Here is a 7076-nt window from a genome sequence, read left to right on the forward strand (position 1 = left end):
TTAAATAACTTAAAAGGATAAACCTAAAAAAGCCTTAAAAAATGCGCGCGAGGTCATTATGATATCTTCCTTTTTATTCTTGTCTTTATTTTTCTCTTCTCTTTTTCTTTCCTTTTCTTTTCCTCTTCTTTCTCTCCCTCTCCCCTCTTTCATTTCTCTTATTACCCAGCCCTGTACGACGGCTTGGTCAGCCCGGTAAAAACCGTCAGGGGAGGGGCAGTTCCCCCCACCCCCACGCCTGTTATGACACACCAATCATCCCCCTCAATGAAAAATATTTTTCTACGCCACTGCATTGGACTATGCAAGAATAGTCATAAATTTTTGTCGCAGTCAGTGTCTACGTGTTCTATTGAGAATGTTTTCAGCAGGTTTCACTTGGAGAAGCTAGTCAACAGTTTTTAAGGTCCATTGGGCAATGCCAGTATGGTATGTGAGTTCCACTGGGAAATGCTAGACAACTAGTCTCCGTGGTACTTTGGACAATGCCAGTATGATCTGAGAGTTTCCTTGGTCAATGGGAGTTAGCTGGTCAAGCCCTTGGAAAATGCTAGTCAAGTCTATGGAAACTAAAGAAGTGTGACCCACATATGATTTGGAAACGACAGCACAGTACATTATACTTAGACCTCAGAAAAATGTACAGCTCACATTTTTACATTATTAATCTGTCTATTAAGAAATTTCGCTCACTCATGTTAAGCACTAATTTTACTTTACTCTATCTAAATTTGTATGAGGTAACTTTTTTGATGCACTGAGTTGTCTCAGTTTGTAAAAGGGCCAGAAGCCTATTATTACATGAAAAAACATGAAAATAATAAGCAATTAGTTAATATTAAATTTTATTGTAAATTGTTGTGATATATTGAATGAAGCATTTAAATCAAAGTCAATCATACATGGTCTAAAAATTGTTGAAATAATATAATATAAAAAAATAACAACATATGTACAGATCAAGATCAATATCATACAACACCAGCAATACAAACCACCTATCACATTATTTTTGTGGAATGCCAAACTTTTGATAAGTAAATACTACTAGCTTCATAGCTTTCAGGAAAATGATTCAGGAAATATAAAACATTTGTCTATTCATATGACAGTAATCCTTAATCAAATCCTCAGGAACTCAGTGGTCTTCTGTATAGAAATTATATTGTTAACTTGTGGTGTCATTTACATTGAAAATATAAATGTAAATTTACAAGTGTGAGAGTCTTGTATACAGTAATTTATTGACTACTTGAGCCTTGAATACATCAGCAGTACAGAAGTTACTATAAAAATAGAAAAGTGTTAAACCTGTTTCAATTAGATGATATTAAAGGGATACTGACAGACAGACTAGTGTCGCCCTCTAACAATAGGGACAGGTGGATAAATCAATACTTAAAATGGGATGCGAATTTTGCTTGTAGAGATCAGGGCTTTAAATTGCAACATTATTTAATTTATAGGTTTCTATTTACTGGAAATAGAAAATGTACATCAAAAGTATAGCATGATTCTGATGAAGAGAAACACATAAAATGGTATTTCAGCACTTTTCACTTAAACTCATTCATTTTTAAGAATACTTTAGTGAATAAAACAATCAATTATTAAATGGTATAAGATAGAAAATATAAGAGGTTTTTTTTGCGATGTAATGCAACCTGCTTTGCTAATTTCTTTCACATACCCTGTTTACTTTAGTCTATTCTATGTTCATTTCTACTCCTTTTGCCTGCATATACTCTTAAAATCACCTAACTTTACTCAACATTCACATCTACAGAAATTACCAAAACAAAATAAATGCATGTGTTAAACAAACTACCTTGATATAGCCTACATTTGTGAAAATGAACAGATGGGCAAATAGGAAATAATCAGTTGTCGGGAGTGGTAATGCTTGTTAGGTCTCTTCCAACATCAGACCAAGTGCAAGGTAAGCCTATCATAAACCTCTACCAACAACAAATCTGTTGGTGTAGCATGTCAACGAATGACAAATAAGGGTAAAAGACAATGTTCAAATGGGGGCGCATTTAACAAAGGCCTGATAATTTTAAAATGGCTAGAAATTATTCAGGCTTCAATGTAAAGATGTCATACAGTTAAAGCAGAAACACCAGAACATTCTCAACAGAGAATCTCTGGGTGGGGGATTTCTAGATGAACTAAAAAAAAAACCCTCAAATGGGATAGCTGTGAAAAAGGGGAAAAAGAAAATGAGTGGTAGAAATCAAAATGGGAGCTTCGCTATACAACCAAGAGAAATAGAAGACAACTAAAAAATTATGTTGTTTAAGTATGATAGGAATTTAATTCCCAAAACACATCTAGTAGTATGCTATGTGATCATTGCAGGCTTTGCTTTTTTTTTTAAATTATTAAATAAGACATTCAAACAGCAAAATGAAAAAAATTGTTTAAGTGTGCATAACCCACCAGAGAGGATAATGATGAATCAATTGAAGAAGTGTACAAACAAGTACTGTAGGCCTAAGGAAGGATGTGAAGGCAACTGCAATGAATAATTGAGACCTCAAGTTCAAGTTCAAATGAAATTTGTTTTCCAAGGTTCACAAAAAAAAAACCAGTGACATACTAAAATACTATACTATGGGTACGATATAAATAAGTTAGCCTATGCGTAAAATGATATTTAAAATATTATAAATATAAAAACAGATAAACATTGCATAAAAATTGCACTATGATCGAGTAAAAATATATGAAAGTGCAGTACACTTACATACTAGGATAAAATACAAAATATCTTAAGTTATCCACTGATTAATCTCAGACAAGAAAGTATAATACATACAAAGGTCCACTGATTAATCTCAGATAAGAAAGTGTAATACATACTCCAAGTATAGAAACACGTTGGCGTGCATTTCAGTACGTATATACTTACTAATCGAGACTCCAATGCCAAGGTAGATGGTTGTTAACCTGAAGAGGAAGTCATTATAGTTTGGGATCATGAAGAATTAGACATGCTGCTGGAACCACATGTATTGAGATTCTGACAAGGATTTTTATTCTCAGTTTAAGCAGCGTCTGAAAAACCATCCATAGAAAAAATCTAGCCAAAACTTTACAGTAACGTAATCTTTGCAATAACACAGAAAGAATAACGTACATTATTTGCCATAAAACAATATGGCAAATTACAATTTTATACAATAATTTAAAAACCAAAAGGTCCACTGATTAATCTCATGATAAGAAAGTATTATACATACGCCAAGTATTAAAATGCACGCCATCGTGTTGGGATTCAATATTTTGACATCAAATATTTAAACTTTAAAACATTCCTGATGACGACATAATTAATGTTGAAATATTGAATCCCAACACGATGGTGGCAATACAATATTATATTCTTTATTATTCAGAATCAATGTCAACTGTATTCGGACTAAGATATTAAGTTGAACAAACATAAAAAATGTGATCATATGTAGGACGAGATAAACTTGCAGACCTCTTCTACTTTATACCGTAAACAATCCACAGTCAAGATGAAACGGCTCGGACTCCTTGAGGTGAGGGATTTGAAACGGCCAGTTGTCCAAGTCACTTGGACACTTTATCTACATTTGTCTCTCTCTATCTGGAAGTAGTGTAGTGTATGTTAAAAGGGAAGACTTTTTATGTCACTGCTTAAATTCTTTATCACTTATTTATAGAAGTTGGCGGAGGTGAGAAGGAAGTGGGGTTAAAATAGCTTCTACTCATCTGCCATTAGGGCCGAAAATACAGTAACACTATAAAATTATAAATTGTTAGTAGTGGGGTATGCCTGGCTGCGGCCGTAGGATATGTACGACCCTAACCTGTGATGCATAGTTCATTGGTTTTTGATGATATTCTTGAACTTTTAATTTATTTATTTTAGGTTGGTAATGTTGCACCTGGTTTCTATGTCTCTGACAAAGGACAATAAAATATATCTGTATCTGTAAAATGTATATCTGAATAACCAAGTTTTTGCAGACTTCCTTGCCTTAGTCTAAGTTTGGTAATTTTGTATGTTTTTGTTTTATTTTCTCTTAAACACACCTACTTATTTGGAAGAGTGCCACCGATATAAAAGTTTAGATTTTCTGGAAAAATAAATAAACTGTATTTTAAGTGGGTATCGGGTAGGACCAAGTGCTGAATCTGCAATTTGAATGACTTAAATTTGGAATATTATTATTCTTGTAATTTTAATGATTGTAACAATGGAAAATTTTAAAATGTTTTTATTTTTTATTTTACTGTAGCTAGGATTTTTATAACTATATTTGAATTGTTTTGAAAGAGCCTCTTCAAGTCAGCATTGCTGTTAGAGCTACCCCCTTGATAGGTTATCAAATACATAAATCTAGTGGCTAATGGCATTGTGCTCCCCAGGTGTTTGGTCCAGTGACTATGGGTTATAACTATAAAACCTAGAAGCCCATCTCGAATTGAAGCCCCCTCTTTATTTTGCAATAGTAGCCTCGAAAACAAGCCCATGGGCTTCTTTTCAATATAGCATGGGCTTTTTTTTTTTGGGATAATACAGTAAGCTGTACATGAATTGGAACACACTTGGTTTATACTGCAGTTTAGGTAATTTAATGCTGATTAATACATTCCATGATACAGATTGATGTAACAGTGGCCCTATTTATTGTTTCATAACTTCCTGTAGTAATTCTAAAAATTCACAGCATTCATTTTGAAAAGAAGCTCCCCTCTTTACTTTGCAAAATTAGCCTTGAAAAGAAGCCTGTCTCGAAAAAAAGCCCATCCAAAGTACGCCAAAACGAGAAGCCCAGGGCTTCAATTCAAGGTTTTACAGTATGTGCTATATAAATGTCACATTATTATTATATCATTAATAAATAAATATACTTTCAATTAACATTTAACTTTCATTTGATTGTGCTAGTTGTACTAAAATGTGAAAATATCAGTTAAGGAATTACACACTAGCTGTATTAATTAGGTGGCAAACAAAAATGTAACATGATCTACAATGTAGTTAATGGATTATATGAATGTAGGTAGCTAGTCTGTGTTAACACAAAACTTAATGTCACCATTAAAAACTACTCAGTACCAAATTAAAGGACAGAAACGTGTAAGCACTCACAGATATTCCTCTTTAAAGTAGAAGATCAACACCCTGCAACAAACAGATATAGAAAATGCACTACATATTCGACTACTGAATTTTGAAGCTGTGGATTTTTAGTAAGGGGCCGAAAACAGAAAATTAAAACTCTACTTTACCAATGATGTTATTTCGTTTGTAGATAAACACTGACTAGACATATAACTAAACATTAAAAAAATCAGACCATTTTTTTAGTCCTAGTCAGGTCTGTGCAAGCTATTTTGCTGAATTTAAATATTTAATTTCAGAACATTATTTCTTGTATCTCTACAGCAGGAGTGGCGCCAGTGGGGGCCCCGGAGCACCCTGTTGGGGAAAGCTGCTCCCTCATTGGGGACGAAAAACACAATTTGTTGGGGAGGAAAAAATTATATGTATTTTTTTACATATTAGTACTCTAAAATAGATTATAAACCTTTGAAACACCTAAATTGTCATATATTTGGAGACAGGTTTGTAGAGCATTTGCGCTCCATCAATCTCAACCCACCAGGTCTTCCTATAGCGAAACACTTCAATGATAATCATGACATTAAGAGAGATATATTAGTAACTGGTATTAAACATTGTAACTCATCTGAAACTAATCGTAAACGGTTTGAAGAACGTATCATTTTTCCACTAGGAACTCTGAAGCCAGATGGACTTAATGTTTCATTCAAAGACTGCGGATATTAATTGCCTTATGTTATATTAATATTAGTAATTTACATGGATATTTTTAACATTCCTATTATAAGCAGTTTATATTTTTATGCCGTTTTAATTTGACATGTTATTTTGTATGTTTTTCCTTTTGTTAGGTATCTGGCAATGGCATAGTTTAGCTTTTAGCTGTCTATAGTTGCAGTATATATTTTTATGCCATTTTAATTTGACATGTTATTTGTATGCTTTTTCCTTTTGTTAGATATCTGGCATAGTGAACTTATATATATATATATATATATATCTGTATATATTCATATATATACACATGTTGCATAGCACTGTTAACATAAACACATAAATGATTGCAGAAATAAAGGAACATATGATATATCCACAGAAAGCAACAAAAAGAGTTCCTAATGATTTGTCTGAGAAAATACTATCAGCAAGAATTGAACCTGCAACTTCTTGCTATCAAGGCAGTAGGGGGTTTTTTGTTTATTCTAGTTACAATGACTCTACTGAACATTATCAAAAGGTTACGAAAATCAGATACCAGCTAAGCATAAATTCAAAATGGCAGCGAACAACTTCTTTGAGGTCCCATTGCCTCCTGAATGGTTCGGTTCAGACCCTATATGTTAAAAATACATACAAATTAGATTTTAAAATAAAGCAAGAAAATAAAATCAAAGATCATATAAAAAGCATTAATTAATATTACAAACTTTTCTCTCATACCTAGACCTTCCGTTGATATAACATCATGATACGATTATGAAATAAACATAGTCTATACACCTGAGATCCAAAATCATTAGCAATTGTCCTACATACTGAGGGCGCTATCATTAAATTTCACTGAATGTTTATTACACTTGTGTTTTTTTTTTTTTTTTAAAAAGGCATATTTTAAAATAAGAATGTCAGAAAGAAAACTAGAGCTTTTGGATGATTAATATCTTTCAACCATGGTTGGAAGCAAATATAAGTTATAAGGAGATACTGACATTGAACAAGGGAATAACCTGGTTAGAACACAAATTTATGTTTGGTCAATTTATAATTTCCAGAATCTATTTGTTCATTTCTACAAAGAAGCACACAATATAACCAGAGCCTTGCAGGCGTCAACATTCCTATGCATGATACATGACTTTAAGAAGTATATATATGTGTGTATATATATATATATATATATATATATATACATATAAATATATATATACACATATATACGTATATGTATATATATACACATATATACGTA

At 32.5% G+C, this 7076-nt stretch overlaps 1 protein-coding gene across 1 annotated transcript in view; it reads right to left on the reverse strand.

Moving 5' to 3' along the window:
• Positions 1-201: 201 nt before the first annotated feature.
• LOC117102977 (nitric oxide-associated protein 1-like) overlaps positions 202-7076 on the reverse strand; it is a 46295-nt gene continuing 39420 nt past the window's right edge. Inside the window, exons 8-9 of the mRNA XM_033243432.1 lie at positions 5132-5164; positions 202-3060 (exon numbers count right to left, since the gene is read on the reverse strand). The gene's annotated coding sequence lies outside the window, so the exon portion shown is untranslated. The remainder of the gene's footprint in view (positions 3061-5131; positions 5165-7076) is intronic.

Source organism: Anneissia japonica, unplaced genomic scaffold, assembly GCF_011630105.1.
Source record: "Anneissia japonica isolate Jap-2015-1 unplaced genomic scaffold, ASM1163010v1 scaffold287721_len753485_cov172, whole genome shotgun sequence".
Lineage (NCBI taxonomy): Eukaryota > Metazoa > Echinodermata > Crinoidea > Comatulida > Comatulidae > Anneissia > Anneissia japonica.